A 23,171-nucleotide genomic window follows, 5' to 3' on the forward strand; every position below is an offset into this window, starting at 1 on the left:
GTGAAATATAGTTTACAAAATGCATGTCACAATATGCAACGTTTCATTTTTTTTTAAATAAACAAATTTGGTTAAAGAATAACTTTGAAGTTACACTTATGCGGTTTGTGCAGGGGGGTTATACACCAAGGGGGACATAAATGAAGGGCTAATGGAAACGATCCGTGGGCTATTTAAGGAAAATTCATTAATTAACCTTTAAAAAAATAAAAATGAACAAGAGTTTTACTTAGAATCTAGCTGAGCATCATCGGAGATAACTATATGAATATTTTATTTCAGAAATACATTAAGCTTGTGAGAAGCACAGTAGTGCGCTAAAGGTACAACTCGTGCATCAGGTATACAAGGGTGGGGCTGTCATAAGAGACGGAAATATCGCGCGGGCCCATGTCATAAGAGACAAAAATGCGCAGGCCCATGTACGTGGACTCAAGTCTCTCTCCTCGTGAGACTCCTTCCTTGAGAGATAATGCATCACTATAATAACAGAGAGGCGATTCGACAGGATAGGAACGCCCAAGAACAAATGGAGGAAGGAGCGCGAGCGCGAGTTCCTAGAGAACAGCCAGCAGCGCTAACATCGTTACTCCAAGCCTTGAAGGTAGAAATCGAAAGTCGAGAACAAACGTATACAGCTGCGAGATTGGAGCACCCTCTGACAAAAAAAAAAAAAACAAAAAAAAAAAAACGAATGCACAGGCACGAGCTAAAAGATATCCTGATAAGCAAAACAATTTTAAACCATCATCGTCTGCACTACTTCAAAAAACGGATCTCAGAACACCGTGCTTCATTTGCAAATCTAAAGAACACAAGACGGAAGGGTGCACTTCGACAGTTTCACTGGAACAAAAGAAGACGATGCTACCGAAACACGGAAGGTGTTTCCGCTGCACCCTTGTGAACCACATGTCTAAGAACTGCCGAAGAAGAATCACATGTAGGCACTCCCGAAGCCGACACGCTTCCACGATGTGCGACTCTTAATTTAAGAACGGCGGACAAGAGAATGTCGCTGGCACAGCTTCGTTACCGCTAAAATCAACAACTGAGGCTTCGGACCAAATGATAGCGCTGTTACAAACGGCCGAAGTGTGGGCTTCTGGAACTAAAACAAAGCGATGGATAGAGGTATGACGGCGGTAGCCAGAGATCATTTATAACCGAAGACTTATCTCGGAGACTGGGCTGCAAATTTGTGGGAAGCGAACGACTTGCAGTAGGGTATTTCGGTGGACATAACCGGGAGAAGAACTTTCGAAGGGTCTTCATTACTCTGCAAAGCAAACAAGATGGACAGACTTACCACCTTGAGGCTCTTGAAACCAGCATAATTTGAGATCAACGACTGCCACAACCGGATAACAACGTCGCACAGAAGCTACGTCAGCTGAATTGTGCGATCGCGGTTATCGCTAGCGACGTCAATTCCAACCATATCGACATTTTAATCGGCGCTGAACTTTATTGGGATTTCGTAACTGGAAATGTCACGAAACTCAACGGCAATATCAAGGCCATCGAAACGTCGTTCGGATGGACTGTGCACGGTCCCATGGGCCTAAGCTCCACAGCGTTGCAACACTCCCAAACGGTCGCACTCAGGACGTTAGCCATAACGAAGAACAGCGAAAACATTCTACGAAAATTCTGGGGTCTGGAGGCTATAGGACTCAAGCAAGACGAAAGCGATAGTTCGAACAACTCCGTACTAACGTCCTTCGAAGAAACGATAACGAGCAACGGAGAACGTTACGAGGTATCCCTTGGAAGCCTTTGGTACACCTACAGAACATTAAGGAAGGGGCTGAAAAATGACTGATGCAACTCACCAGAAGGCTCAGATGTAATGAAAAGATCCTGTCCCCGTATGACTCGGCCCTAAAAAAATATGGAAAAAAGAGTATGACGGAGAAAGTAGAAAGCGAAGACAGAGACGGTGTCACCTACTACATGCCACGTCAAGCAGTAGTCAAGGAAAGTCGAACAACCAAGCTCTGCGTAGTTTTAGAGCGCAGCTCTTAGGGGCCCGTTTCCGGTTTGAGCGGCGTCGGCGTCGCCGTCGCCGTCGCCGTCGCCGTCGGCGTCGGCGTAACCGCGCGGTGCATCATGGGAAATGTCCCATAATGCACCGCGCGAGCCCCCCACCGGGGTCACGTGACCTCGTGGGGGGCACGTGACCCCCCGAGGTCACGTGACCCCGGTGCATCATGGGAAATGTCCCATAATGCACCGCGCGAGCCCCCCACCGGGGTCACGTGACCTCGTGGAGGGCACGTGACCCCCCGAGGTCACGTGACCCCCCGAAGTCACGTGATTTCCCTGAGGTCACGTGACCCCCGCCGATGTCGCGTGACCCCCCAATGACGTCATCGTCACTGATGACGTCACCGGCATCCACATCGTCATCGTCATCATCACTGATGACGTCACCGGCATCCTCATCGTCATCGTCATCATCACTGATGACGTCACCGGCATCCGCATCGTCATCGTCATCATCACTGATGACGTTACCACATCCACATCGTCATCATCACTGATGACGTCATCAGTGACGTCACTGATGTCGTCACCGGCATCCACATCGTCATCGTCATCGTCACTGCTGACGTCACCGGCATCCGCATCGTCATCGTCATCATCACTGATGACGTCACCGGCATCCGCATCGTCATCGTCATCATCACTGATGACGTTACCGACATCCGCATCGTCATCGTCATCATCACTGATGACGTTATCAGTGACGTCACTGAGGACGTCGCCGACATTCGCATCGTCATCGTCATCATCACTGGTGAAGTCATCAGTGACGTCACTAATGACGTCATCGGTACCCGCATCGTCATCGTCACTGATGACGTCATCAGTGACGTCAGTGATGACATCATCGGCATGGGGGGTCACGTGACCCTCAAGGTCACGTGACCCCCCCTGGTTAGTTTAACCCCCCCCCAGTGCCCTTCCCTCCTCCTCCTCAAGAGCTGCGCTCTAATTCGGCGTTACAGGGAGTTGTAAGCAGCTTTCACTTTTTTGATGCTTCGTCACATGGCCGTCGATCGAAGTCCTTAAATGAAAACCTAGAGAGTGGCCTAAATCGGAATGCTGGCTTAGTGTGGCTACCTCTAAACTTCAGGACACATAAAATTGCCCTCGTCCCGGATATCCAGAAGGCATTCCTACAGATTTCTATCAACTGCAAGAACAGAGATGCCTTTCGTTTCCTGTGGTTTGAAAGCAAGCCAGAGGCAGACCATCCACTTCCAAAAATCGAAATTTGGAGAATGACGAGAGTCCCGTTGGGCACGACGTCGAGTCCCTTTCTCCTAGCAGCGAACAGTCCAACATCACCCGATGCTCATGAACCCACAGTACCCTGAAACCACTGAGAAACTTCTGAAATCGATCTACGTTGATGACATATTAACGGGTGCGGACAACGAAGATCAAGCTCTACAGATCTACTCCGAGACGAATGAAATTTTCAACCTCGCCTCTATGAAACTACACAAATGGTCGTCCAACTCTCCAGAAGTTTTAAAGAAAATAAACGAAGACTAGGGTCAACAGGTATCGCTAGGAGAGTTGCCAGGTATCGTAAAAGTACTTGGACTCACGTAGACACCAAGCTCCGACGTATTGTCATTTACGTCGGACAACATCGTCAACTTTTCTCAAAACCGAACAGACACCAAGCGAGCCGTATTACAGACAACGGCAAGAATTTACGACCCGCTTGGGATGCTGGTACCCTTCACTATACTTGCAAAACTTTGTTTCCAACGACTATGGCGTATGAACATAGGTTGGGACGGCCCGTTGACCAAAGATATACTAGAAGAGTGGAATCAATGGTGTGAAGGACTTCCCCTTCTGGGTAAAGTGGCTGTACCACGGTTCTACAAAAATGAAATAACTGAAACAGCACAAGGAACGGTACTACACATTTTCGCGGATGCCAGCACTGTGGCGTATGGTGCTGTAGCATACCTGTGCACAACGGGCATATCAGGTGAAACATGTTCATCCTTTATGTTCTGCAAATCACGAGTGGCTCCGCTGAAAAAGGTAACCTTGGCAAGACTAAAGCTCTTGGCTTGCCTCGTGGCTCCGAGAATCTATGATCACATCAGAGCTCTCTTTCAAGAGAAATTGAAGGAGACACTTTTTTGCACGGATTTCATGATTGCGTGTGCTGGACCCTTGGAGACGCCAACAGATGGAAGCAGTTTGTTCAGAATCGAGTGCGCGAGATCCAAGCTATAACAAACCAAAACTGGAGACACTGTCCTGGAAAGGGCAATCCAGCGGATCTCATCACACGGGGAATATCTGCCGAGCAACTAATTGCCAATCAGCTCTGGTGGAAAGGACCCACCTAGATTACAATGAATGAAGCAACATGGCCCCCGAGAACGATACCAAAGGAAGAATTCCCTTGTGAGTTGGAAGAGCAAAGTATTGCGAACGTCTTGCAAACTGTAACACCAATTGAACCAGCCATACCAGATAAAAACAACTACAGTTTAATTCAGGGACTTCACCGAACTACAGCCTAGATCCTCAGGTTCCCTCGCAAGCTGAGACACAAGAGTCACCAAAAAAGACCGCTGACTACGGATGAAATTCACGAAGCCGAGTTGTATTGGATTCGAAGAGTACAACGGGCATCATTCCAACAAGAAATTAAGTGCACGCAGCGAGCTAAAAAACTACCTATGGAATCAAAACTGAAAGACATGCCTTTGTTCGTCGATCAGGAGGGCCTGCTACGCGCTACTCGTCGACTACAACACAGCAACGCATCCTACAGCGAGCGACATCCAATTGTTCTACAAAAAGAACACCTATACTGTCGGATTATCGTGCTTCAAGAACACCAAAGCCTTCTCCACGCCGGAGTGCACGATACTCTTGTACAACTGAGAGAACGCTACTGGATTATCTCTGGTCGACAGTTGGAAAGACGGGTGATCAAGGATGCGTTATCTGCCAACGTTACAATTCAACTCCAGCTTCTGAAGTCACCGCACCGTTACCTCTCTATCGCGTAACAAAGGCCAATGCATTTGAGGTGACTGGGATTGACTTCGCAGGCCCCCTCTTCGTCAAAGGCTAGCCAAACTCACAGAAAGCTTATATAACCTTATTCACTTGCGCCGTGACCAGAGCAGTACACCTGGAACTCGTTGAAGACATGACAGCAACATCCTCCCTACACGCCTTCCGACGATTTATATCAAGAAGAGGCATCCCACAAATAATTTTTAAGGACAATGCCTTAACATTCAAAAGAAGTAAGAAGGAAGTGTTCAACCTGTGGAACATAATTAGAGACGAAGAAGTCACGAATCAAGTGAGTTCCTTCAAGATTCACTGGAAATTCATCGTCGAACGGGCTCCATGGTGGGAAAGTTTCTACGAACGACTCGTCCGCTCGGTCAAGCTGTCGCTGAAAAAAGCCCTTGGCTGCAGGAGTCTACCTCCGATGAACTCTACACAGCACTGACAGAAGTACAGGCTGTTATAAATTCACGACCCCTCACCTACGTCTACAACGACATAGGAGAACCAGAGGCATTGTCACCAGCTAATTTCCTTACGGGAAAACGACCGACATCATTTCCCGCACTTGGACTTACAGAGGTTACCCACACTTCTTCAGATAAATTTCTTCAAATGTGGAAACACCGCGAAGAGGTTCTGGATAGACTCTGGAGAAGGTGGTCAACAGAATACTTACTGGAGACTAGAAATATGCAAAGAACCATCACCTCGAAACGCACAACATTAAAGTCGGAGACTTGTCCTAATCAAAGACAACTTACTACCGAGACAGCGATGGCAGATGAGAACGATTGAAAACGTTTCTATCGGAAGAGATGGAAAAATACGATCTGGTACCATCAAGTTACCCGGCAGAGTATTTGTAAAAAGACCCATTCAACTGTTTTTTCCTTTAGAAGTTTCTACCAAGTTAGTGTAAAATGAACAAAGTTCATTTCGGGGGCAGTGTGTAAACACTTCCACGGCGGCCTAGAAGACGACGAAACAGCGGACAGAACCCAACCGAGACTCCCGAAAACCTTCCATTCGTATACACAGTCGTGCCATGAGTGTCAACGACGTAAGAAGCCTCCGACAAAACCAGCAGGACTCCTACAGCCCATATCTGCCCCGACTACGCCCTTCTAGCAGATCGGGATGAATTTACTTGGTGCATTCCCAACATAGGCGAAAGGAAACCGTTGGATTATCGTCGCGACCGATTATCTTACACGATACGCCGAGACGAAAGCTCTTCCGTCAGGAACAGCGGTGGAAGTCACTAAGTTTTTCGTCGAATCTACACTCCTTCGCATGGCGCCCCCGAAATCTTGATAACCGATCGAGGGTCATCGTTCTTGGCTCAGCTCACGCAAGAGATCCTTCGGCTCAGCCACACCAGCCATCGTCGGACCACCGCGTACCATCCCCAGACCAACGGGCTAACGGAGCGGCTCAACAAGACGATCGCCGACATGATCTCCATGTACGTCGACGTAGAGCACAGGACGTGAGACGAGGTATTAAGATACGTCACGTTCGCCTACAACACCGCAGCTCAAGAAACAACCGGGTTTACACCATTCGAGTTGGTGCATGACGGATGCGACGATGCCCATGAGGTCAGTCGGAGAGCAGAAGAGGCACGCCAACTAGCCCGCCTTCGAATCCACGATCAACAGCGTGTCGACGGTCGCCGGTACAACCTTCGTCGCCGGGACATCCACTTCCAGCGCGGAGACAAAGTAGGGGTCTGGACCCCGATTCGCCGCCGTGTTCTCAGCGAGAAACTCCTAAAACGGTATTTCGGACCCTACAAGGTACTTCTTCGACTAGGAGATCTCAGCTACGAGGTGATGCCCGACGGAACAAGAACATCATCATGCCGCCCGCCACGACCTGAAGTCGTCCACGTCGTGCGCCTGAAGCCGTGCTGCGCTCGATAGGACTGTGAACCTTATGTGTTTCAAGTGACTCTTTAATTTCCCGTTCTTTTTATGTGCTTGGTTTTGTTTTGTGTTGCATCGGGACGATGCACTTTTTAAGGGGGGAGTAATGCAGCGCGCCAAGTAGGCGGCGCGGTCGTGGCCTAACGGTTATCGCGCTTGCCTCCTACGCGAAGAGCCAGGGTTTGATTCCCGGGAGTTACGCGTTCTTTTGTTTATTCCTGCAATTTAGTTTTCTGGTGAATTCGAGAATCGTCTTGCTTGTTCGAGGTCTGAATAATTCTACGCGTCGAACATTCTACGCTGATTATTCCAGAAGCTCACGCATGTACATAAGGAGCCCCGTGTGGCGGGCCGGAGTCAGTCTCGCCCCAGCGCTCGATCCTGCGGTTTCGCCGGCATCAACGGCCGCGACGCTCTCCTGCTTTCTTCTGTTTCCTTTTTCTTTTATTAATTTGGGCACAAGTTCGCCCCATTAAACGTTTAGTTTACTTCAGTTTTCGCCGCTTCATCACTTGTCATTCGTGACAATATCCACTTCAATGCTTCGCAGCTAAATAAAAACGTATTTGTCGCTGAACAAATTGCAATGATCGAATATTCTTCCGCGGTTTCACGCCCCGCAAATGTTTACTTTTTTGCTGTATTTTTACGTTTTATTGCACACGCTGCATTGATTTGTACCAGTTTCAGGCTATTCTGCCTTTTAGCTTTGTGAAATTAAAAGGACGCGAATTGGTTTCAAGCTGTTTGTTTCTTACGCCTATTATTATTTCACATCGTGTTACTTTGATCAGCACTGGACGTGAGCTAGGACCGCTCCAATACGTCCTTTTATCCCCAAGGAGCGGAGAATGAAGTAAGACATAAAAACCCATGCAGAACTCGCTTTCAAAAGATATGGACCTTGTACTGCTGCCTTCTTGTGTAATGTTCCCTTCTTTGCACATAATACATCGGTATCTGACCTGTTCAGTTATCTGAAATGTCACCTGCCCTTTCAGCCTATGGAGGTCGATGGGAATTGGAACGGAAGCATTAAAGCCATCTTCGAAATTACATTTGCACAAAGTCCCCTTACCCACGTGATATTCTTGTGTGAATCTGAAGTCCATGCTATTGACAGCTTCACCATGCAAGCGATAGACCCCAGCTACAGTCTAGTTTTGTCATCGTTATTTCGGTCCCATCGATTTCCAGCTGCTGATGTCATCACTGTGTAATGCTGAAGTTCTAAAGGCCCCATAAATTACAGGCAGATCCAGACAAGATCCAGGACACTGAGCACAACGAATACCATGCTGCTGGTTCTTACGACCAGCGACTTATACGCACGCACCCTTAAAATACCCCAGGGCGAGTCCCTAATAGCCCCGTCCCACTAGAGCAACACCAACTAACGACAGCAACAGACGACAATGAGAAACATACGACACCGACAGACACCCTGCTTATCGGAGTCTGCCGTCCCACCTGGCAGGCACGACGCAGAACACGGCAACAAGGGAACTTGTTTCCTAGTGGGACTGGAGTTGTCAACAAAACACTTGAAAATACAGAAACAAACAGAATATGGCGACGCCGTTTTCATGTTTTGCTCTTTGGGTGTAAAACGCGCCGACAAACACGGTAAAAGTTTATACGATTACTTTATTTCTTGTTTAAAGATTCGCTTGTCTTTATTTGCCATTGTCGACTTTCCGAAAACAGTCGTGACAATCGACATCCAACTTTTTCCGAACTAGAATTCCTGAATCGTTCCTTTTTTTGGGTCGTTCGAAGCATTCCAGGTGAGAGCCACGGAATTTCACGTCGATTTGAGGATGTTTTTAACTTCACATCCGAATTACCGAGGGCAGGAATTTTATGGGGGACAATACGGGAAACGTTTTATGCGTGACAATCACAGAACGGATCAGAAGTCGCTCGTTTTGCCGGAATGGCTTACCGCGGAACTGGCAAAACGTCGTGTCCTACTTTGTGGTGAGCGGTCTTACTTTGGTCAGTCTTCGCAAATGGGTGAATCAATCCTGATGCAGGGGCGTAGACTACAGCGTCTTGAATCACCACCTCGCGCACCAAGTTTTCGCGAGCAAAACCAGCCACAGCAAATACCCTTGCACAACACGAACACTAGCAAGCAAGCCGCGCCTGCGGCCACTACGAGCAATCCAGCAATCGAAACTGTGGGAGCGCGAACAACAGTGGCCGCCAAGGACTGAATAACGGGAGGAATGATAGGAAGGCTAGAAGCGGAGTGGCGAAGACAGCAACTAAAGGCACAAACGGGCGAGAAAATTAAGTTTGTCTATGAGAGATGTTTCTCGGTGGGACTGCTCGCTGCGCTTCAAGTTCAGCTACAGAAAAGAACTCGTCCGTCGTCAATAGTTTGTCCGCGCTTGTAGCAGGTGTTGGTCGTTGCAGTGGAACAGCATCAGCGACACAAAACTTTGTTGTTTTGCCGGACAAAAATCGGCGTTTGTCGCTCTAGCGGCACGACGCTATAAATATTTTCTACTCAAAGTGCACAAATCTATGCTATACACCCCTCGGGAGGCCTTTTACAGAATTAGCAACACCCTCCCAGATTGACAATCATGGATGAACCCCTGGTCTCAATCCTGGCAGTGTTACAGCAGTGGAACGCGGGCACCGCAGATGCCTGTTCTGCTGCGGCTCACTAGCATGTCCGTCCACGGAGATTCAAAGAACCCCAAGTTGGGACGTTGCGACGAAAGCAACCTTTGCCCCCCTCTGCCTGGTCTCTTTGCTTGAACTTTTAGAACGAGCCACACCTGGATCGAGAAAATGTGCACCAGTACATGGTGGCTCCTATGACGCATCTCGTAACGCCTTCATCCCAACCGCCATTCTCCAGCAGTTCTTTGAGGCACAGTCCTCAGAAGGTAATCAAATGAGCATGTACAAGCTACATCAGAGTTCCAGGTGCAGTTCGGGGTCTTGCATCCGAGAACTATTTCTCGAGACATTCACCACATATGTTGATGATCACCAGTGTTGCAGGCATTCACCTGCCAAGAAACCACACTTGATCATGAAGACTCTTGCTTTCCAGAGGTTGATTGCGCAGAACTCTATGGTGCAGCCAGATCCATCAACCAGGCCTTTGGCACGTTGCAAATGCTTGAAGTACTGTAGACTGCCTGCCTGAGGGGGAAAGAGAGACCAAGCAGTCAATCCAAGCCACTCTTGAACCAATGTGCAGAAAAGGTAATCCAAAAATGGAGATATGAAACATTCTGTATGCAAGGCAGATTGTAGGTCGCTATGCTTGTACTGGGTGCGTCCCGATCGATCCACTAGCGGGAGACTCGCCCTTTTAAAGGGCCCCTCAAAAGAAAAAAAAAATGTTTTAACAATCTAGTTGGGACACATCTGTCAAACAAAAAGTATTTTACGTGAAAAAAAATATCTTTTAGAGCAATATTGACGGCGTGAGACGCAATTTAGTCGGCAGTCACGTCCTTACCACTTGTTTTCTTTCTCGGCATTTCAGGCGCGTGCAGAACAGGTCTATCGCCTTCGCCTTCGCGACCAAGATGGTCATTTTGGAATAAACCGTGACGTCACGGACTTCGCCCGCAATTTCAATTAAATCTCTCGCAATCGATATTGCTCCGACAAAAAACTTTTTTTCTTGTAATTTTTTTTTTTTTTTTTACCATATGTGTTCCAACCAGACTTTCAAAAGAAACATTGTTTTTCTTTTCAGGGGCCCTTTAAGTTAGCCACAAAATTACTTCCCAACCAGCAAGTTATCCCTTGAAGTCCTGCTACATGCTACCTAAGGAACAAAGTTGAAGATGGGAAATTTGGATCGGAATGTGCAAGAATGCGTTCCAAGGCGAAAAACATTGATATGGATGTTTCGCCAAAGTGCTTACCCTGCTACATTTCAACAAAATGTGATGAATTTATGCCTACATTGCACAAAAAGTTAATTTCACTTGAAAACTAACGAAACTAATAGTTCAGGCGTCGCAGTACTGCCAGATTGCTCCTTTAACATTGTGCTAATTGTTCAGAACTTCCGGTTATTGCTTAGAATAATGTGTGTTTTGATTCGATTTACAGACAGAACATGACGCAGTACTCGGATGTTGCGTGATATCTCTCATTGTACGTGGTGTGTTCGAGCAGTCTAATTATATCCGTTGAGAGCGCTTCTCACATCACACACTAGTACACTGGCGAGAAGCTACACCCGTGAAGTAGGCATTGGAATTCTGCATATGTCGCTTTACCGCAGCTCAGCCTTGTCTTAAAGGGGCACTAAAGTGCCTTTTGAGATCCTCGTTTTATTGTTATAACTCAATCTACGAGCACTAACCATCCTAAAATATAGTGATGGGACGAATGACCATAGATTCGGATTCACCCAGATTCGGAAATTTCCGAACTTCTCGCGACGAATATTCGCAGATTCAGAGATTCGTCCGATTCGTCGCTGGTTGAAGACGGCAGCAACAGCAGCGTGAACCTTGTCGTAAAGCTCGCGAACGCGGTCGGTTTGTTTGTTTTTAGGTACTGTTACTGCATATAACCAGATTTCGTCTTGTTTATTTCAACGTACGTCGTATGGTATGTACTGTGCTGTCATTCTAAACCCTGGCACACGCCCAGATCCCAGCTGAGCTGATCGGTGTGGTTGACGTAGGCCTAACCAATGCACGGTCTCGGTTCCTGTGCGGTTTCATGGTGATCGGTAAAATGTGGCGAAATGCTGCGTATTATACATAATGTGGCGCAACGCACAATAAATATATTCAAGCAAGGAAATGATTCGTCTCCTTCTCTAGAGCTGCGTATGTCAGTACCACTAAGGCGCGAGAGCGAGATGAATGTACCGGCACCGGTGGGGAAGGAAAACGTCGCTAATTCGCACTGTCGTTTCTCCGTTCTCGGCAGCACGTTTTGTGGACGTGAACTTTATTTGACGAAAAAGAAACAACAGGGGTGTCTAACGTCGAAACAAACACTAACTAAATCAGATATCATTAACCAGAAAGGTACAAATGCAGTGCAGGGTACGGCGCCAAGAGTTTCAGGAATCAGGTTGTTTCCCTTGTTCCGATAATACCACAGTGGACACACGTTGAAGATAATTGATCAGAATATTCAGCGCCAAAAAAACACAAAAACGACGCCTCGTCCTGTTTACTCTCCTCTTTGTCCTGTCGTTTTTTTGTTTTTTTTGGCGCTGTATATTCTGATCATGAACCAACTAGCCCAAATTTCTACTTTGCTGAAGATAATCAAATAGAACATACTCAGTTGTGTGCCACGGCACGTACGGCATCATCTCTTGCGGCGATGAAAACATGCACTTGTATTTCCACGTGCACCAAGCATGGGTCATAATCCGAAACCGAAACCAATTAAATTTTCCCACGATGTCTGGCTGGGTTCTCGACAAACATCCAAAATAATATAAACAAAGCGGAACGTTTGTTTTATTACTATTATATTATATTACGATAATATTTTGTGCACTTCATAAAATTTAGTGAATTTAATATCACGAAAAGTTGAAACACTCATCAACGTGATCTGGCAACCATGGCAACGCTCCGAATCTTTCCGAACTTTTCTGAATCGCTTGAGATTCGGCTACTCTTCCGAATCTTTCCGAATCCCCAGATTCGGCTCCGAATCTCGAATCGGATAAAGATTCGTCCCATCACTACAAAAATAACAGAAATTAAATTCATCTGCGGCCGATTTGCATACTAAAAAAAATGATCAAAATTCTCGACACTTAACCTCAGCGTCAGCGCAGAATGACAGATGGCGCTACCGAACCTTGGTGAATCCGGTCGAGTAACGGCCAACACGTGTCGGCCACTCGCGAGCGATGGCGACACCGTGGACAAGCTGGGGTCCACCGTGGATGAGCCGCTGACCAGCCGTACTCGTCGACGCGGGATCCCATCGTTCGCGAGTGGCTGACACGCGCCGTCCGCCGTTCGACCATATACAGCAAGGTTCTGTGGCGCCATCTGTTAATCTGAGGCGATGGTAAGTGTCTGGAACTTTGATCACTTTTTTACGCTACGAATTGGCCGCAAATTAATGTAATCTCTGTTTTTTTAGGATGATTAGTGCTCGTAGATTGAGATATGACCATACAACGAGACACTCAAAAAACGCTGTAGTGCTCCATTAAAGGGATGCCGAACCGAAATTTGGATTTCGCAAAATAAGGATGCATGAGCGTTGAACGAGACGCGAAGAACTCCAAAACATGACTCATACATCACTATCTCAAGCGGATGGCCACACTTCTGGAAAAGAAGGGCGCGATCAAGCGAGGTCTTTGACGTCGTTGTCCTCCGGCAGAATTTCAGAATGAGGGGAAGCGGCCTCACTTCTCTCCACCTCGGTTCGGTTTACTAGCCCGAAGGGACGTATTGAGAAGGAGAGGGAATGGTAATTGTGACGTGACTTGTCTCGTCGGCCGTGTTCACTCGCCCACTTCTTTCCCAAAAATACAGCGATCCGTTAGAGATATCGCTGTATGAGTGTTGTTTGGGGGTTTTGCAGCGTTTCGCCTATCCGTCCAGCCTTGTTTTGTGAGCTCGAAATTTTTGTTCACTATCCCTTTAAGGGTAAAGCACTATTCCAGGGTGAAAAGGTAGAAAACAAAGCCTGAATTAGAAATATATATATATATATAGGAAAGAAAAAGGAATTTGGCGAATGCTGATGTGATATTTACCATGCAGTAAACTTTGCTAGATAAAAATTTTGGTTAGTCTATATCAGGGGTGGCCAAGCTGCGGCTCGCGAGCCGCATGCGGCTCGCTGGTTTCGGGTGAGCGTGCACCCTACCCCTCCTGTGTTCCAAAGACGAAGAGAGCTTTACAATTAAAAAAAAAAAGCTCACCGACTTGGCACCCTTGTATTACACTACGTAGATACAGCTGGACTGGTTTTTAACACATTGAAGTGTCCAGTGGTACTGTTTCTTTTATTGTCCTAGAGAAAATTTCGAACCGTATACGCATAACGGGCGCCAGGGGCAGTGGCAGGCTAGCGAACCAGCCGAAGCTTTTATTTTTGCTGAGCGGTTAAAGTAACGTTCTGCTGCTGGTATTATTTGTTGTAGACAACAATTATACTTGTCCTTTTTGAAAAGCACAGTTCCCTTCATATAGTCTTTTTTTTTAAGTAGCCCCCCCCCCCCCCCTTTACTTTTTCTGTGGCTCTTTGAACTTTTGTTGTTTTGTCTGCGGCTTTAACCCCATGTCACATGGCCAGCCCTGGTCTATATGATGAGCTTTGACACCCTGAAAATATTACACACAATTCCTTTATGTGGTTATCATACCTATTTAATGATGCTTGCTTATCCGAAGTGCTCATCTGTGAGTAAATAATGCAATCGTCCCCAGAGCCCGACCTGTATTTCTGGATGTGTGCTGTTATACATGTCATTTATATATGTCAAGACAGACCCAAAACAGAACTGTGAGTTAGTGTCAAATATGCTGGCAGGGGGTTTGCAACTCCACAGTTTCTTTCCACACCCTGGCTTATATTTGTTAGGTGGGAATCAATCCAGTTAATTATTGCTGGTTCTATCCCAAACGTTTTGATTTTGGCCACAGGCTCCAAAGTGGCACTCAATAAGATACCTCATATAAGCCTACAAATCACATACACCTGCTCTTTGTCGTTTAGTGGTAATGCAATGTAATGAGCTGTTTCCTATGTTCTGTTCACCACCAAGCTAACAGTGCGGTGGGAGCTACATCTTCACTGGACCTATTGGCCGCCTTCCTCTCATCCCCGGACCCTGCTACTAGCGCATGGATGAAGGCGGGGGAGCGTGATCAGATGGCAAATGATGGGCGTACAACAGGTCCAGCAGGCACGTAGCTTCCAATGCACCGTAAGCTTAGGGGTGAACGAAGTATTCCAGTTGTGCGACTGTACATAAACCAAGTCAGAACCCGTTTCGTCTAGGTTTATGGCAATTTAGCTCTGCCATAACCCAGGAGGGAGCCAGACATCTCATTTTTCTCCGACAGGATTCACGGTGGTCCCGCTAGAAGGAAATAGGTACCTTTAATTCCTCCATGAGCTACAAACAACGGAAAAAATAGCCATAAACCCTTTGTCCATGACTACACACACGCAGCCCCGAAACGAAGGTGTGGGATGGCGATAGGTGATGCCATTAATTGAAAAAGCAGTATAACATCATGCTTGTGGTTAATGTCTGTTAAAGTGCGTGGTGGATCTGCAATAACCCGTAGATTAGGTTGAGAAAACTAACTTGAAACTAGCAGCTTGGTTTTGTAGAAATTATGCAGTGTTTGGAATTTTTGTGCGAAGCTCGATGTCCCCAATACTTAGGTTCATCAAAACTGAGTGCTGAAGAAACATTGATTCAAGGCCTCTACAGTGGCTCTTTCCTAATTGAATTTCATTAAATGGCGTTGATAGAGATTGAAAAAAGAGTGAGATTTGCCACCTTGTTGAGAAACCTACCTGCTGCAGGTGTCCACAAGATTCCCTTGTCACCACTTAGTCACTTGAATGAGCCGTTAACTATTGTATCTAGTTGTACTGTGGCAGCAATGTTGTAGCTGCGATGCTCATGTGATGTTCAGGTCTCTTTCATATTTGCATATTCACGTCGGAGAGTAGCCCATCGCCATCGCAGCTGGTATGACAATAGTATAAATACATAAGCCAAAAATATTGAACAGTCAGACAAGCTAGTCTACATGATACACAATTCTACACATGGAGACTAAAAAAAGGGAAAATGAAAGCAATGCAACATTGTATTTACAGGGCTGTGTATCTCAACTCTCTTCCCTAGCCCTGCGTTGACCAAGTCGTGATGCGTGCATACTTGCGAGTCCATGCGAAATGGGACAATCTACCTACGTCCTCTCTATAGTTTGCATTGCAAAAGCAAACTACGTTTTTATGTTGGCAGTGACAAGAAGACTGCAGGCATCATCTGAGGTTCTGTTTCAGAACAACACAATTCTGTAAAGCGAACCACGTTACAGTTTGTACTGTGTCTAAGTAAGCCGAATTTTATTCTGGTTTCTCTCATGAGTGTCTATAATGAAGCACTATACACCTAGGAGTGTTAGAGCATTCCTTTCTGAAAGGCTTCCCAGCAGCACAAACTGAGTAAGGCACAGAACTTCCTTCAGTTGTCTAAGACCGGAGAATGGACCTCTCTCAGGGGTGAATGTGCACGAAACGCGCCATTTAGGTATGCATTACAATGAGAACGTTGTGGGCCAGATGGAGATAATACGACAGATATATACTTTATGATGCCATCTGAGCGTATGTACAATGTCTAGACATGCGAATTTTCTGTCCAGCCAAACGTGTTCCCCCTTGCTTTATTCTAAACGACGATTACTACTCAATAGCGTTACTGCAGCGTGGTGGTTTCAGACGGTGCTGTGTCATTAGCTATTTTCAGACGTTGGAAACTTAGTAGCAGACGGAAAAACTACTGTCGCAACTTCTACATCCATTCAGCCCAACTAGCTGACTAGATAAAATCATAACTAGGGATGTCGCAAACCCCCTGAGGTTCGAGGAGTTAAGGTTTGAATTTGAAAATTTCGCAAATTTGAAACCCTGCTGTGTTTTGAATTCGAACATTTTGAAGATGTCAAGTTTCTGAAAGTTCAGGTTTGAAGATTCCAACTATCTTTGAAGATTGAGTACAAAAAGTTTGAAATTTTCGAAATTTTCTATTCATGTTCGAAGAAGTCGAATTTAAGTTTTTGAATTTCAAGGAACGAGATCAAAGGCCACAATTTAAAAAGGAGATCTTAGGAGTCATCTGGAAAAACCGTGAAAGTGCTACAAAGTTAGACTAAAAACGCTGCACATTTTATTTTGTGCCATAAACACTACTTTCTTCCCGGTACCAGGTTCTCACGATACTTCTCGTTATTTAGCACGATTTATAAAACAAGTCTTGAATTGGACGGTTAAGCGACAAACCTTGAAGCGGTCTAGTTTGCATCAGGAATCGCTACCTCTTTGCAAACTGGAAGCAATGTGATTGAATTCCAATAAATGAGATGCTGGGATGAGACAACGAAATATTCAAGTTGATACGTGCAGGCAAAGTCGCCAAGGTAGGACATCTTGCTTCACAAAAGTTTATAGCTTCTCTGGGCGTTTATTTCCAGTGGGATGGCCGTGGGGCAGAGAGAACACTGCATTCAGGTACAGCACCCGACAGAGCTCAAGGTCAAGGAGCATGCAACCAGACAAGCTCGCAGGTTCCCCGGCTCCCCAAGATACATCTGATCAGGTAATGACCGGTCGCGCATAAGGCTCACTACACTGCCAGTTTTTGTGGCACCTCAGTGGGTCCAAGGCAAGGCACCGGCCTATAGACACCAGGTAGCGGATTGTTGTTGTTGTTTAAAACTTTTACTGCACATAACAGGAAACATTAGGAAGGGAAAGGGGAGTTAAAGGGATTGAGAGTGGGTGTATGCCCTCATTCCAGTGCTCCCATTGCGGCTTGGCCGTGCAGCGCGCGGGTCACCAGCAGCTTTTGCACATCGATGACTTCACTCTGCAGCCCCGCTTCCCTCTCTTGAGTAGAATGCTCCACCAGTGCAGCCAGTCCAGGGATCTTACAATTCCAAGTAACATGATGAACGTCCGCCCAGGTGTCATTACAGAAGGGGCAGGCTCCCGTAGTGTACCGGTCGGGGTACCACTGGTGCAACTTGGCGGGGGTCACGAGAGTGCCCGACTGGAGCCTTCTCCAAGTCCATCCTTCTTCCTTCCCAGGCCCCCCGCACGGGCTGGGGAATAGGCGCCTGTCGAGCTTCTTCGTTTTGAGTGCCTCGTTAAACCAAAGGTCCGCGTCCACTTGAGCACCCGACTGGGACGAGTCCCGGAAAATACTGCCTCGGGCCGCAGCACTTGCTGCCTCATTACCAGTGTTACCCCTATGGCCAGGGGAGCAGATCAGATGCACCCTCTGCACTTCCGTCGTACTAAGTATTCAATGAGCGACGGCGCACACTATCCCGCGAGCGAAATTTCCACATGCTTTTTGGGAGTCAGAGATGACATTCGCCTTGGGGTTGCAAACGACCGCCAACGCAGTCGCCGCTTCCTCAGCCTGCCCAGTAGACTCTACTCTGACCGAAGCTAATCTTAATACCCGACCCTGGGCGTTAGCCACTGCGATTGTGGTGACTCCGTTCAATGGGCCGCCAGATTCAACATATAGCGTTCCCTCTTTGTGATCCCATGTCTTAGACAGGGCCTCAGATCTGGCCTTTCTTCTGCCGTCGTCCTTTCCTGGTTGCATATTGTCACGAATGACAATTGATGCGGCGTTGATAACTGAAGAAAACTAAACGTTTAATGGGGCGAACTTGTGCTCAAAATAAAGAGAACACAAAGACGAAGAGCAGAGCGTCGAAGTCGGCGTGACAGCAGAGTCGAACGCTGGGGCGAAACTGACTCCGGCTTGCCACGCGGAGCCGCTTTTGTACCCGCGTGGGCTTCTGGAGCGTTCGGCGTAGAAGGTTCGGCGCGTAGAACATTCTAACCTCGATTCGGCCAAGACCGTCGGTTCTCGGATTTACCAGAATACTAGTCTGCAGGAATAAACTAAAAGAAACGCCGCTTCCAGGAATCGAACCCTGGCTTTCCGCGTGGGAGCCAGGTGCGATAACCGTTAGGCCACGCGCACGCTGCCTACTTGGCCAGCTGCGCGCCCGGCAATATTTCTCGGGATACGACTCACCACTGTATTCTTCCGTATTTCTGCTGACAGCTCATGATCGAGGATAGTACCCGTATGCGTTCCTCCCTGGAACCGCCATCCCGAGTTTGTCCGTGAGCCATGTCCCGTTCTTCGTAAACGCCAACATCTTTAGCTGAGCCACGAGGTGTGCTTTGTAAAGCTCATCTATCGTGTTGTGGACCCCTAACCCGAGAGGAAGCCCTAAAACTGCTCTAGGGCTTCCTCTCGGGAAGCCCTAGAGCACTTTTGTATGCTCTCCATATTAAAATATATTTTTTTTGCCGTTCCACTTTACTCAAGACCAAGTACGGTGTGGCGTAAGCAATTCTGGAGGTAATAAAGGCCTGAACGAGTTGCATTGCTTCTTTTTCTTTTATACCCCTCCTACAATTTCTTAACCTCCGAAGCTTCCTACAGACCTGGGTGGTCATGGTGTCAAGCTTATCGATAGTCGACTTGTTGTCCCTGACCTGTCGAAGGAGCTGGCCGAGGATACGAATCTCCGTGGTGGGCTTAGAGACCCGTTTCCCGCTGACCCAAATCTCGATCTGTTCCGACACACTTTCAAAAGGGTTCCCCAAGAGCAGTAAATTGGACTTCTCCGGTGCACACTTTAGACCGCACTCCTCAGCGTAGTCTTCTACAATTTTGGCAGCCGCCTGTAGTCTTTCTTCAACCTCCGCGTCGTTGCCCTCCCGACACCAGAGGGTGATGTCGTCAGCGTAGATGGCGCGTTCCACAGCGGGAGCCGCCCCCAGCGCCTCCTGCAAACCCAACACAGCCAGAGTGAAAAGAAGCGGAGATAGAACAGCCACTTGAGGCGTCCCCTTTGAGCCCAGCTCGAAGCTATTGGATTTCATGCTCCCTAATGCTAGAGTAGCCTTCTTGTCCGTTAACAAACTTCGTACGTATTCGAACGTTGTCTGTCTGCAGTGTATCTCGTTCAGGCCTCTGAGTACGCTGGCATGCGAAACGTAATCAAAAGCCCCCTTTAAGTAAAGAGCGAGAATACACCGTGTTTGTCCCCTGGAAGGGTTCTCTAAAAGGTCTTTGTATATTCTATATCCACAGGAGTATGTCCTGTGTTGAGGTATGAGGCCTCAAACCAAATTGAGTATAGGGCATGAGATTTTCCTTCTCCAAGTACCTCATGAGCCTAGTGTTTAGTACCCTCTCAATAGCTTTACCAACGCATGAGGTAAGTGAAATGGGTCTAATATCTTTTTTTTTTAGATTTCAGTGCTCTTTGGGCTTGGGAATAACGCGAATGTCGGTGGTTTTCCAGCAAGCTGGCGTCACCCCCCTAGCCCAGTAGTGCTCGTTAAAATTATTAACTAGCCCCCCGAAATCGCCTTCTTTTAAGTTATTAAGAAGTTTTGCCGTTATGGTGTCCGGGCCCGGCGCGGTGCGGTTTTTTATGGCCCCGAGCTCGTACTCGAATTCTGCCACCAATACCGGCCTATCCAATTCGGGGTTTTCGCGTCCTAGATATTCTGAGTTTCCTCCGCGCGTTCAAGAGACAAATATCTGGGCGCATGTTGGTCCATGATTTGCTATTTGTTTTCTTTTTTCTGTAATTCTGTAAAGCAAACCCACGTTACAGCCTGTACCATGTCTAAGTGAGGTCAGTTAAATTCAGGTTGCTCTCCTGAATGTCTATAATAAAGCCCTATACACCTAGTTGGCTTTCGCATTTCTTTGTCGAAGGCTACCTAGCAGCACAAATTGAGTAAGGAACAGAACTTCCTTCAGTTGCCTAAGACCGGAGGATGAACCTCTCAAATTGGTGAATGTACACTAAAAACACCATTTAGAAATGTATAACAATGAGTGTGTTGAGGGCCGGATGTAGATAATACGACAGATGTATAATTTATGACTCCATCTGAGCGTATGTACAGTCAGCACGGTATGAAACCCGAACGCCGCAATGCGTGGCCATGGACACAGGCTGCTCCCCCTGGAGGGCCCCTGCGAACTAATGAAAATGCGCCGGGGTGCGAGGGTGCGTGCCGTACTAAGCTGTACTCGACCCTCGACCACCGGCGAAAAGCGGGAGTCTCAGACACGCCGCGCGAGGGTCTAGAACATCTTAGTACGACCTGCACCCTCGTTCAAAAGCGCATTGTCATTAGCTCTCAGGGGCCCTCCAGGTGGAGCAGCCTGTGTCGATGGCCACGCGTTCCGGCATTCGGGTTTCATTTCGTGCTGACTTTACAAAGTCTAGACATGCGAATTTGCTGCCCCGGCAAACGTGTTCCCCACTGCCTCATTCTGAGCGACGATTCATACTCAATAACGTCACTGCAGCGCGGCGGTTTCAGACGGTGCTCTGTTATTATCTATTTTCAGACGTTAGAAACTTAGCAGCAGACCGAAGAACTACTGTCGCAACTTCTACATTAATTTAGCCCAACTAGCTGACTAGATAAAATCATAACTAGGGACTTCACAAACCTGCTGAGGTTGGAGAAGGTAACTTTTGAATTTGAAAAGTTCGCAAATTTCACACCCTGTTGTGTTTTGAATTTGAAAAGTTTGATAATGTCAAGTTTCTAAAATTTGCATTAAGAAACAGCTAGGGTTATGAACAACACCCCAGTGAAGTGCCTTTGTCGGATTTCAAGCCTGCAGGCAAGGGACCTGCAGATTACTTTGGGGCAACCTACGCAGTTTTGCACGGTAGAGGCTCCGTGCGAAAGCAGGAGAAAAAACTTTCAAGTACAAGGCCGGCCGCCGCCTCAAAGCGAGTCGCTGGTGGCACTACCACAACTTTGTGTTAATGATATTTAGGACCTTATACGATTTGGGTAAGGTTTCTTCATACTTCGTCAAACTTCTGTATGCATCACGTACCCCATTTTTCCCCTTGAACTGGAAACCTCAAAGATTATTGTTCTGTTTCCTGGCTAAGTTTTTTTTCCAGAATGAAAAAAAAATTATAATGTTTCAGTTTGATTCCGATTTGTACACAAATTAAAGCTTTTTTTTCTGATGTTTGGTTTCCTTTTCAGTTCGATTCCCTGGAGGATTAATAAAATCCACTGTCTACGATACAGATGACCCCTTTCGTCTTTATACCTTGAAAATTCTACAGACCGTCAATGAGGCATCAGATTGTACCGTCGACTCGGTCACTTAATCGTCACTTCAGTGTCGCGTCGTGCAAGCCACTGAAAAAGGCGTCGGCTGTCAAGTCACAGTGTTATGCAAGGAAAGTAATGGTGCCCAGTTCCAGTCCCGACCCAACTATCCACCAAATGCAGATCGTGTGAGCTCCGTTTATAAGTCCCGGCCACTACAAAAATCTGATTTCACTCTCCTTGAGCGCATAATTTATTCAAGGTTATTGCGTTCCGTGACTTCATTGTACTGTATACCTCGCGAGCGCATGAGGCACTCCCATATCCGGAGCCGTGTAAGTAAACTTGGGCGGGTGAAATCCGGGCGGACTTGATATCACGAAGGCTCGCCTGTACCGTCAAGAAGTAAGGAACAATATGATAGAAACAATCTTTCTCTGAATTCAGCACATCTACGAACCTCCAACGATGCTGGCCTTACGAACAGGAGAGTCAACGATTGGTTTTCAAGGCATTCCGGCACAGGGTTCTGTCGCATACATTAATTTTTTTGTCACTAACTGGTATTGTTTGCTTTCGTTTCTTTTTCATAATTTCAGTGTGGTAAGATGTGAATTAGTAGAGCGTACACCTTAAGAACGAAAAGCTTAATCCAGTTATTCTTTACTTAAGGTGCAACCCCACCGTCCGTGACGTTTTGGTGCTTTTTTGATGGCATATAACTTTCTTTCTATGTATCTTACAGTAATAAAGTTAATGTCAAAATAAATAGCTATTTTGCAACAATACTTAATGTCTCGATATTAGGATTATTTTAGTTGTTACTTAATTATTTAGCTTTTAATGGACCACAGTCTCTAATATTGAAAACAAATTCCTTCTGAAATTATAACGGCCCATCGTCCACGATATTTTACGTGAACGATCGGTTGGATGTAATAAATTAAAAAAGAATGCAATAAACTGTACCGACAATGAATATTTTAAAATGAAAAATATAAGGTTTAAAATAGTATTATTATATGGCGCTATAAAAACGGAGTCACGTCAACTAGTCAATATAACGAGACAATAAATTATGAAGCATCCTTCGATATTACAATTTCCAGAACTTCCATATTGATATATTACACGCAAAGATAGTTCTAAGACCTCAAACGTTTACCATTCAGTTACGGCAAATTGCCGTTTCTAAATATAAACTACAGATTGCGACACGTGTTCAAGAGCAGCTTGATGTGCTTTTTCCGTCGTGTGCCGCTTGGAACGCCAGGTGAAAGAAAGAAAAACACCAGATAT

The 23,171-nt window shown here is 46.6% G+C and overlaps 1 pseudogene; it reads left to right on the top strand.

Moving 5' to 3' along the window:
• The first annotated feature begins 472 nt into the window (after positions 1-472).
• LOC115330861 overlaps positions 473-23,171 on the top strand; it is a 31,608-nt pseudogene continuing 8,909 nt past the window's right edge.

The sequence above is a fragment of the Ixodes scapularis genome, unplaced genomic scaffold (assembly GCF_016920785.2).
Source record: "Ixodes scapularis isolate PalLabHiFi unplaced genomic scaffold, ASM1692078v2 PGA_scaffold0__279_contigs__length_252992795, whole genome shotgun sequence".
Classification (NCBI taxonomy): domain Eukaryota; kingdom Metazoa; phylum Arthropoda; class Arachnida; order Ixodida; family Ixodidae; genus Ixodes; species Ixodes scapularis.